At 41.8% G+C, this 12,142-nt stretch overlaps 1 protein-coding gene across 1 annotated transcript in view; it reads left to right on the forward strand.

The window, feature by feature from the left end:
- The window catches only part of LOC149555729 (glucose-inhibited division family A protein), a 329,684-nt gene that overhangs the window by 182,358 nt on the left and 135,184 nt on the right, over positions 1-12,142 (forward strand). The window lies entirely within an intron of this gene.

Here is a 12,142-nt window from a genome sequence, read left to right on the forward strand (position 1 = left end):
AGCCAAATTAATTTCCTATTGACCAAATTATTAGTGCTCACTATGCACATACATGTATACAGTAGTTTTATTTATTTTGAAAACCTGGTATTTGCAGATTGATGTTGGGAGTTTGGTGAAGAACAATTGTGTGATAGCTGGAATGAACCCCATGCCAATAGCTTCTCCCTTAACTCTAGATGCAAACACTAGAAGGCTGTTTGCAGACAAGTAAGAGTGAATATTGCCAATACAGAGACAAAACGCCACTGCCAGACATCATGCAGACCCACTAACAGTTAACATATGTCATGAAATAGTGATTGCAGGCCATAATTACGCCAAGATGGATCATCCAATGCTGCCAGAAATTGCAGAGTTATACATGCCAATTGAAATCATACCTTATTCATCAAGTTTGCTGTCAATAGATTAAATAATTCTCAGCTCAAACCCTTCTAATCATGGATCAAAAATCAGACAACTAATCAGAAAATGATACACAACTCATTGGCACTGGTGGCCAATTCAAAGTGCAATTGGAATGATGGAAATTCAGACTTCCCAACACTCATGTCAAACCCTTGGAGTTTTCACCAATTTCAACAAGAAAAACAAAACATATTATTAGATGGTTTGATTTCTCATGACGAGCACATTAAATTAGAAGCCCAAAACTTCTCCTACACACCAAACCCATGTAGCTCCTAGGCTTCTTCAACACACCAACGAATTAGAACATGAAGCTCATAAAGTCATTAAATAAAGTTAAGCTTAATAGCTAAGATACTGAATCTTCTTGCATAGGCCAAGCTTCCGCATCTGAAGTAGACAGATGCGTGGTGTTTTCAGAAGCCCTGTGGAAGCTGTCCGAAAGCCACCCACAAGTTTCCAACCAGCTTCCACAGGGCTTCCGAAAGCACTGATCAGCACCCGTGGGCCCAACAGCCAATAATGTAAAGAAAAACCCACAAACAACTAAAGTTCCCTATTATGCATGTGCCTAAATTGATTTTTTAGGTTATTTTTTCCTATGAAACCCTAAAATGACCCTAAAGGTGAATTTTAAGGCATTCACAACTCATTTTGGAACATGACCTATTTGAACTTATTGTCTAAGACTAAACTCTAATGTTGGACAAGCACATATTGATATATGAGATATCATATGAATTTTGAAATATCTTGAATTTTGAAAAAGGGTGAAGTATCATAGTCACACTATCAAATGATTTGTTTTTGTAGATTTCTTTGCATATACTATATTTATATAGACACGTTTCCTGCATCCACATCCAAAAAATAAAAAAATCCCGCATCCCATATCTGCTTCTAGAATCCGCTCAGGAATCCACATCTAAATCGGTAACTTAGCTAAATAAATAACTTGCAATATGCATTAAATTAACAAAGCTCAATGGAATACTGATAAAGTGTGGACTCAAGGCATCATTGTTGCACTGGCAGAAATAGAAACCCTGCTCACCTAACTTCCTATAAAGAGCAAGTCACACAAATTGAGACCCTCAAATCTAACTATCAGCTCACGGGGGTTGCAATGATGAACTAACATCCCTATGCTCTTGGGACCTGCTAAATTGGGACATTATAGTCCTCCCTCTGCAAAATTGGTTGCCCTCAAGCAATTGCAATCTTGGGTGCTGAAGAATATCCTCTGATTCTGAAGTGGTATCCTCATTTGCTAGACCTTACCACTTCATCAAAAATTCTCAGATGATCCATTGTCACAGATGGCCCTCTTTGGTATCTAATATTGCCTTAGGGATAAACTCTAACTTCCCCTCATCATCCAGTATAGGTAAACTAGAAGATGTGACAAGATGTCTACCTAGCGCCTTCTTGAGGCGCGATACATGAAATACATTATGCACTTTGTTGTCCTTTGTAAAATCAAGCTCATAGGCTACCTCACCCATGCGTCTAACCACATAAAAGGGACCATAGTAGCGAGGCTTGAGCTTCTCAACTCCACTCTTCTTGATGGATGACTCCTTGTAAGGCTAGAACATCAGATGCACCAAATCACCCATTTGGAAAGAGCGAGCAATCCTTTGTTGATCATACCTCTTTTACTGATTTTGAGCCTTCTGAATGTTGTCTCTCAGAGTTCTCATAACATTTTGATTGTCTTGAAGTAAGTCTCCTACATTGGACACCCCACTATTACTGAATAAAAAATCCATGAAACTAGGGGGATCATGTCCATAAAAGGCTATTAAGGGGGCCATCTAAATAGTCATATGGTGAGTGGAATTATGGCAATACTTACACAATCATATCCACTTCATCCATGATTGTTGTGCTGACACACTTTTGTAAGTAGCCCTCTACCCACTTATTAACAACCTAAGTGTGGCCATCAGTTTGAAAGTGGTAACTAGTGCTTGTTTACCGTACAGGTAAAGAAATCAACGCATACAGGCAATGGAACAGAATGGCAGAATTATATTCGCATATGCCAGAACATACATTATACTTGATAAGATTTGCAATAGTAGATGAATGATGATTTACAATGATCCCAGACGGGATATAAATACTACCACCGAACCTTCCCAAAGGAGTCCGTCGGCCACAAATATTCTATCCGCTACAAACTATTTACTGACGACGTCAGCTACAGAATACAAAAACACCGCCGGACATCACCCCGTCGGCTACAAAATACAGAAACACCGCCGGACATCATTCCGTCGGCTACAGAAACACCATCGGAACCATCCAGTCGGCTAACACCATCCCCCCCAAAAAAGAAAAGTCATCTCCGGACGACAATTACAACATATCTGAGACAAATTAACAAACAAAATATATCATCAGAGTGTCTACAACAAGAAAAATCTGCTTCTGTCACATCACTTCCACATTCATCCCGTTACATCTGTAGCCTCTGCTAACACAATACTGTCTCCTCAAGCTGACCTTGATCGCCACCTGTGCTGCTTTCCCTGTTTTCAATTCCACGGTACCCTGAGCCAAGTGTCGCTGCACTGCCTCCAACTGGATGATTAGCTCCTCCCGAGCTCTCTACGCATCCACCAAGATAGCCTCCTAGCAAACACCTACTCCAAGTGCCTCTGGTACACAGAAAGTCCATGCCTGCAACAACTTCAACTCTTCTCCACTGGTCAGACTCCCACGACTGATATCCGCCACGACTAGGGGTCCAGGGGGCAACGCCCTCAGCGGGGTCGTGGGGCAGCGCCTCGGGTGCGCTCCCTGTCGCAGTACAGGGCGGGGTCGAGGGGCAGCGCCCTTCGCCGCCAAGACCAAATTAGCACTTCGAAACCCACACAGAAATGCACAGAACACACCATTTTTGTCATTTTCTACCGATTCTACACTCTTTCTGGCAACCACTAATGCGTCCCCTTCCCTTTGGCATCATCTGTAACTCATTCTGAACAATTTGAATCTGTCGTCGGTTTTTCTTATTTTGCTAATAAAAAAAAACGCTCACACCCATCTTCTACACAAACTCAAACAAATGAGAAACAGAACTCCAACAAACTTCTGGTGAAACATCTCCTCCAACAATGAAAACAGACAAGCCTTTCTCCACTGAAAATATCAAACCGAATTGCTCATCAAAATTCATCCTCAAATGTTCTCGGGCTGCCACTTCAATCTTGATCAATGTGGTAGTTCTTGGGACTGGCCTCGAAGCTTGGAGCAAGCTGTCTGTACGCTTGTAGAAAAGAGTTATAAGCCCGTGGAAGAGAGTTTGCAACGGATAGAGGACAAACCCACGGAAAAGACACACGAAGGAGAAAAAAGTCTTCGCGGAAAAAAGTCCGCGGGGATATCCATCGATGAGATACACGGCGGACGGAGAACAAACCCACGGAGGAGAAAAGGGTCTCCGCGGAAAGAAGTCCGCGGGGGACAATGCCCATGGGACATCCAGCGGAAAAGAAGTCCGTGGGGACAATGCCCGCGGGACAGGTGTCCGCGGAACATCCTACCCGCGGAGCACAGTTTGCGGGGACAATGCCCGTGGGACATCCTGCCCACAAAGCACAGTCCGCGGGGACAATGCCCATGGGACAGGCGTCTGCAGAACATCCTGCCCGCGGGGAGAGCCTGCGGACAGCCCTCTACTTGCTTTTTTATTTTATTTTTTTATTTTATAACAAAAATAAAATAAATTAAAAAGACAACACCTCAAATTTGCCTCCAGGCGTTGCCATTCCATTCGTTCACCTTGGAGCTGCATGTGGTCTTCTGTTCCATACTGCCATTCGCTGCCAGGATAGTGCAGGAGAAAGAAACGTAGGAATCTGCACAAAAGGATTGCTCGGGATTGTGAGGCGGATCGGTTAGGATGAGGAGGCACTGAAAACATCTGAACAAAGCATCGGAGGCATCAGAACGCATGAAGCTAAACGCAAGCCTCAGACTCCATTTCCTCCTCCAGCTAGACTTCCGCGGGGAAACAGAGACATAAAGAAGAGTGCTTGTTCTGCCAGAAGGAGAAGCTCAAGGTTTTGTGAGGAATGAGAAAAATATGGCATATTTAGTTTGGGCGCTTTTGAGTTTAGCGGCATCACAGTAAAATTGCAGGAGCCAAGATGGAATCTGTGTAGGGAAGGAGAAGAATTTCTGTGTGCAAAGGGATTTGTGGTGGATTGTAGAGGAAGCAGTAGAAAAAAAAAAAAAAAAACGACGACAGATTCAAGTTGTTCAGAATGAGTTACAGATGATGCCAAAGGAAAGGAGACGCATCTGTAGTTGCCAGAAAGAGTGCAGAATCGACAGAAAATGACATAAATGGTGGGTTCCGTGCATTTTTGTGTGGGTTCCGAAGTGTTAATTTGGTCTTGGAAGCGAGGGGCGCTGCCCCTCGATCCCGTCGGGGGCGTTGCCCCCTGGACCCCCAGTCGTGGCGGATATCAGTCATGGGAGTCTGACCAGTGGAGAAGAGTTGAAGTTGTTGCAGGCATGGACTTTCTGTGTACCAGAGGCACTTGGAGTAGGTGTTGGCTGGGAGGCTGTCTTGGTGGATGCGTAGAGAGCTCGGGAGGAGCTAATCATCTAGTTGGAGGCAGTGCTGCGACACTTGGCTTAGGGTACAGTGGAATTGAAAACAGGGAAAGTAGCACAGGTGGCGATCAAGGTCAGCTTGAGGAGATAGTATTGTGTTAGTAGAGGCTACAAATGTAACGGGATGAATGTGGAAGTGATGTGACAGAAGCAGATTTTTCTTGTTGTAGTCACTCTGATGATATATTTTGTTTGTTAATTTGTCTCAGATATGTTGTAATTGTCGTCCGGAGACGACTTTTCTTTTTGGGGGGGATGGTGTCAACCGACTGGATGGTTCCGGTGGTGTTTTTGTAGCCGGCGGTGTTTCTGTATTTTGTAGCCGATTGGATGGTTCCGATGGTGTTTCTGTAGCCGACGGAATGATGTCCGGCGGTGTTTCTATATTCTGTAGTCGACGGGGTGATGTCCGGTGGTGTTTCTGTATTCTATAGCCGACGTCGTTAGTAAATAGTTTGTAGCGGATAGAATATTTGTGGCCGACAGACTCCTTCGGGAAGGTTAGGCGATAGTATTTATATCCCGTCTGGGATCATTGTAAATCATCATTCATCTACTATTGCGAATATTATTATACTATTATTGTCTGTATGCATTGATTACTTTACCTCTATGGTAAACATTTAGTCCGCATCATCTGCATAATAATTTCGATGTGTTTGCCGCTGTACAGTGCCGCACAAAATGACCCCACAAATTACATGCTCGACATTGAACGATCAGCTGTCCATTTGCATCATACTGAGTTCGACTTCGGCTCCCATTATTATTGTTATTATTTGTATTGTTGTTATTTTGCCCTCTGCTATTATTCTTGTATCCTCCGGATGTAGCACCGACGGTATTCGTGTTTCCGCTACTACTTGACGGGGAAGCCTTCTGTGTGAGAAACACCTGCAGAGATCCTCTTGTCTTCATGTTAAAGGGGCACTCCTTTGTCGAATGGCCCATGATCTGACAAATGTCACAAAATTGGTTCTTTGGACACGATCCTTTAGTATGACCGTCGGTCTTACACTCCGTACTACCTTTTGGCTCCTACATGTTTTTAAACTCCATCATGCAAACCATATCCTTTTGTAGGGCACGAACCTTCTTGCTGCTGCCTTCGTCGTCGCTACTATCATCTCCAGCAGGCTCGTCCTCATCAGAATCAGAGGAGCTAGTTTTCTTCTTCTTTGTCTTTTGCTCACTTTCAAGGTCCAGTGCTCTGTTATACGCGTCCACATATGACGACGGTGGCACAATTTTCATTTTCCTCCGCAATTTCGATCGTAAGCCGTCCATGAACCATCTTTTCTGCAATTCGTCCATCGGCTTGCTTTCTATTTTGTTTATTAAGTCTTTTAATCTCCTAGCTTAGACACGGACAGTTTCATGCTTCCCCTGCTTGGTATTGAAAATTTTCGCTACGATTTCATTATCATCCCGCAAGAGTTTAAATTCTGCCAAGAACTCCTTTTTAATGTTATCCCAGCTATTTAGCTTTTGTGGATCCGTATCCGAAAACCAATCAATCGCCACACCCCGTAGGGTTGCCGGAAATTGTCTCATCCAATCGTCTTCATCAGTTATGCCATTTGCCCTCCAGATCGTTTCACATGTTTTGCAATGTCGAATGGGATCGGCCATACCATCGCCATTGAACTTCGGCAGTTTCTCTTTTGGTCCCGCCATCACAATTGGTTTCTGTAAACAGGCGTTGCTCGGTCCTGCAACACTGGCGCTCTTCACTCCCACACCGGCGGTCTGCACTCCCACACTGGCAGTCTGCACTCTCACACCGACAGTTTGTACTCCCACACCGGCGGACTAGTCTCCCACACCGGCGGTCTACACTCCCACACCGGCGGTCTGCACTCCCACACCGGCGGACTGCTCTCCTACACCGGTGGATTGCTCTCCCACACCGGAGGTCTCGACAGCTGCGAACCTTGGTGAAGAAGAAGGATCTTTTGAAGTTGTTTCCTGCAGAAGTCTATCCCGGACGAAGAGGTCACTCCACGCTCGTGCTCCCTCGGCACTGCGAGCCGTGCGAGTTGATGATCTTCCGTCTGAATTTTCTTCCCTCAGCGAACACAAATTCAAGAACCCTGTGCTTCTTCCACCAATTCCACCCGCTACCGAGTCTCCTCCAACAATTCCTCCGCGCTTCGGTTTCCATCGGCAATCTTTTGAAATCTCCGTCAGCGTTCGGCTTGCTATGCCAGAATTAAATTCTCAGTACGAATTCCATCTTTTCCCTTGACCTTATTCCGATCCTTGTTAGCTGATTTGACATTAATCTTCATTCCTCCCACCTTCCAGGTTCATAAGGCAACGACGCCAAATGTTTACCGTACAGGTAAAGAAATCAACGCATACAGGCAATGGAACAGAATGGCAGAATTATATTTGCATATGCCAGAACATACATTATGCTCGATAAGATTCGCATTAGTAGATGAATGATGATTTACAATGATCCCGGACGGGATATAAATACTACTGCCGAACCTTCCCAAAGGAGTCCGTCGGCCACAAATATTCTATCCGCTACAAACTATTTACTGACGATGTCGGCTACAGAATATAGAAACACCGCCGGACATCACCCCGTCGGCTACAGAATACAGAAACACCGCCGGACATCATTCCGTCCGCTACAGAAAAACTGCCGGAACCATCCAGTCGGCTGACAGTGCTCGAAGTCAACTCCGTCCCACACAATTTGAACATCTCCTGCCAGAAGTGACTCATAAATTGGCTATCTCGGTCACTAACAATGCTCCAAGGTAAACCATTCAATCAAATAACTCTTGGAAGAACAACTCGGCTATTTGTATCGCTGAAAATATAGTGGTGATGGGAAATAAGTGTGTGTAATTGACAAGGTGATCCACCACTACGAAATTTGAATCTCTATCTTGGGTTTTCAACAAGCCCACAATAAAATCCATAGATAAATACTCCCTCTTCTAAAAAAATGTTAAGTAGTTGAAGAAAAGTAGTTGGATAAGTATGCACTTGTTTATTCTGTTGAAAAACAGAGCACTCTTTGACATACTGCTGAACATCAAACTTCAGGCCCTTCCTTATGAATCTCTCCCGAATTTGTCTACAAGTCTTAAAAATTCCAAGATGTCAGCCAATAGAAAATCATCAATGATCCACAACACAATCTGATACTTGATCCTGGGACCAATAAAATCCTTCTCATCTCATTTTCAAGGGTATACCTATTATCCTGTATACCGCCATTAACAATACTAGATGTCCACTTGTCCTTGGCATAATCAGCAATGACCAAGTATCTTCAGTTCTCAAATATCTTTTTGATAAGACATAAATGGGGTCTCTGTGAGAGCATATGACTAAAGCTTGTTGACTCTCTCATTGAGATCTCGTTTTCCAAGGAAACGGTTTAGGCTATTATTGTCAGTTTTGATGCAAAACTTACTACCAACTAAATTTTGTCTAAATTTTGTCAAAGCATGCATATGGCCACCATCTCCTTATCATAAACACTGAAAGCCCAAAACCCTTGAGATTCCTACTCTCAAATGAAATAGGATGACGATCTTGGGAAATAACAACACCAATGCTTTGACCTGATGCATCACAATGCAACTCAAAAGGCCTTGAAAATTCCAGCAATGCTAGTACCAGGAATAATGTCATAATTTGCTTGAACTTCTCAAAGCACTCTTGTGCTTGAGAGGTCCACTCAAAAGCACCCTTACAAGTCAAATCACTAAGGGGGGTTAGGACGAGAGAAACCTGCCACGAATCTGCAGTAGAACACGCATAAACCAATGAAGCCTCTAATTTCTGTCAGGTTTTCCAATGTAGGCCAATCTAGTACAGCACAAACCTTATAAGGAACCATGCAAACTCCCTCTACATTGATAATATACCCGAGATAAAGTAAGTCTGTCATATCCAAGGTATACAAGGAAGCTCTGCATTGGATAGTTATTAATTCATGGATGATTATTATGTTGTTGGCATTGATCGAAGAATGAATGTGGTACTCGGTGTGGAGTGTTGAAGTCACTTGGTAGGTATATCCAAGACTTGAAGATGGAGTTGAAATTTACTCACATTGGTAAACACATTGTGCTTAAGGCACTAATAAATGCATTGAAGAGAATTGCAGCTAAGAGTATTATTGCTGGCCTTGACATTGAGGCTTTAAAAATCATGGAATAAAGTGAAGAAAGCAGTCTAAATTTTCTGATTTCTCACAGCAGTAGTAAAATTGTAACATTTAATGGCATTGCAGCCCTTAATCATATGGAAATGAATGATATAGACTCCCCTATTTTTGGCATGTGTGATGCAAGTTGTGCATGATAAATTCTAGAATTCATCTCTTTATAGGACTGCCTTTAAGCACTTTAGAGCAGTGAACGTAGAATGGTCACAAAAAACTTAGGAAGTGCTGGTTGGAAAGGGCAAGCCAAACCAAGTTATAAGTCCATCAAGCCAACCTCTGTCTTCATTATATCTGAACAGCTGCCACTCATTGGAGAATATTGAGCATAGGATGGCAACTTAGATCATTTAGTTGTTGATAACTCTCATTAGTATGTGTTTGATTTATTTGACAACTCTTCTAATGGACTAGGTATGCAAGGTTTGTCTTTAATGAGTATTAATGGCACACATTTCCTTAATGGGGTTGTCTCATGACATTTTTGATATGGCAATGTCATCCTTGTTGATCGATGATTACATATCACCTAAGTTGTTAATGACTAGTGGCTGTCCTAGTTTAAATCATGTGACGTATCCAATCCTAACATGGTCTACTTTAGTTTCCGAACAATATTAGAGTTTGTGCAGGCTTATCTTTGAGATAGAGATGGAGTGTGGAGTGACTTTCCGTCATTGCCATTGGTTTGTTGACATGATTGATATCACATATATTGCTGATCAGAGTTGTGGCAGCAAGACACAGTGGCCATTTATGTGGACCTTTTGGTAAAAGAGGGTTCATCCTCACATTATTAAAATAGTCTATATTTCTGGATGGTTACTGTATGGTGATGATATGGTCTATTTCTATACTCCATACAGTAGGGACTATACTTTGATATGGAACCTAAAAAGTAGCTTTGTTGTTGCATGGGCATTACAAGACCTTGATGAGTTGTTTCAGATATTGAGGTTACATGGTATTTATATCAGAGTGGAGCAATGAGATCAATAAGTACTTGATATACAGTTGGTTTGGGATTGGGATGGTATACTGATGCTTTGCTTGTGGGCAAGTAATCTCTAAGCAGGGGGAATTGTAATGTCCCCTCTCTAGGCGATAGGAGATGAGCAAAGGTTTGACAAATCAAAAAAGTTCTCGTAGGTCAATGAGATGATTAGGGGAGTCAGAGAGCATTGTAGAGACATTATGAACCATTTTGAGCTTTCAAATGACAGTTCCTACTCTTTAGGGAGGTCTCTTATTTGTTAAGGAGAACTGGGAGTTGAGTGGATGACTACTCGAGGAACCATAGAGAAGAGCATAAACCTCTTCAGCAATTTATGCAGTTTGGAGTGAGGTCCCTATTTTTTAGGGTGAGTTCCTGTTTTTTAGGAGGAATTGTCAACTAGCTTGTAGGGTTTAGTTAGAATCAAAGATCACTATGCTTCAAACATAATTTAAATTTGAGCCCCTAGTTGCATTTTATGAATAAGGAAATATTAATTAAATAAATATTAGAGTGATATTTTAATGACTTAATCACTTGTTGGCTAAAAATTTTGTACGTCAGTGACTACCACTTACAAAATTGTGACTTTAGGTAACATTTTATGAGATTTCTCTCTCCTCTCAGCAATAGGGGAGGCTTCCTTCTTACCATAGGTGGCTTCAATAGGAACTTAACTGAAATTACAAAAATGATGGCTCTCTTAATCAATTCCTCTTTTTTCGGGAATGATTTGCATATAACTACAACTTTTTAAAATAAACAAAAAGTTCCTTATTGCTATGATAATATTGGTGACCCTAGAATTGACGTAAGAACAAAACTAGGGGCAGCAATTTACTTTTTATATTTTGTGAAACAAAAACGAGAACCCAAAGTCCCCTGCATTTGTCTCGAATGAAGGTTCAAGTAGAATAATTAGTAAGGCACAAAGTCGCTTACTGGATACCCTCAAATTCAATAAAAATACTTACAATTGAAGCCCAAAGTCTTCAAATCTAAGTGATAGCAAGCACTACTATTTATAATAATTTGTCCTCCTACAACACAGTCTTCAAAAGTGCAAATTGGTTCTGAATGCAATAGGCAGCTCCAAAACTCACAATCAATATCTAGGAAATGTCGTCACATAACACCTTGAAGCAACACAAAGTTTGAAAGCAAGTTGTCTCTTTTATTGATGCCAATTTAGGTTTGCATCCAAGCACAAAGTCTTAGAGTGCACATATAAACTGACAGAATTTTCTTGCCTCGCCAAAAGATGATTATTTACAATGAGCTCCCTCCTTTGTATAGGAAAATAGGAGAGAGAAAGGTGGAGGGAAAAGGGGAAACCCTCAATCACCTTGACTTATTCTCTAACAAACTTCTAACTAACTAATTTGACTTATTCAAAGTTGCATGCGTAATGCAATTGCAACTTGACTGCATGAGTTTATTGTACAGGGACATGTTATCCTGTACTTACAACATAATTGCTCTTTACATGTAATCTTCCTAATGTTATTTACTTAAAGCATGTAAAAATTTGAATCTTTGAGCCCAGCTATGCGGCTAAGCAATGTGATAAGATCATTGATCTCCTACTTGAACTCTGACCTCTACATGCCTTTAGGTAAGGATTGGGCCTCCTTTGATTCAGCTAGTTGTCATTAATAAATTTGATGTATTTAGAACTAGCTTCATTTCACCACTCCAATGGTTTTTGTCTATTGATGTTTGTTACAAATGGAGTGTGAGGAACATGAAAAATCCAATCAATAGGAGTTGGATCAAGATTAATGATGGTATTGTCATCTTAGTTCCCTGATAGTTCTAGAGCTTGTATCAAAATGTCTAACTCCTAAGTTACCGGTACGGGTACGGGCATAGATATGGATGCGTGGGTATGACAATTTATTGGGAAATGG

This window comes from Cupressus sempervirens, chromosome 5, assembly GCF_028749045.1.
Source record: "Cupressus sempervirens isolate cs-2001-9-10 chromosome 5, ASM2874904v1, whole genome shotgun sequence".
Taxonomy (NCBI): Eukaryota; Viridiplantae; Streptophyta; class Pinopsida; order Cupressales; family Cupressaceae; genus Cupressus; species Cupressus sempervirens.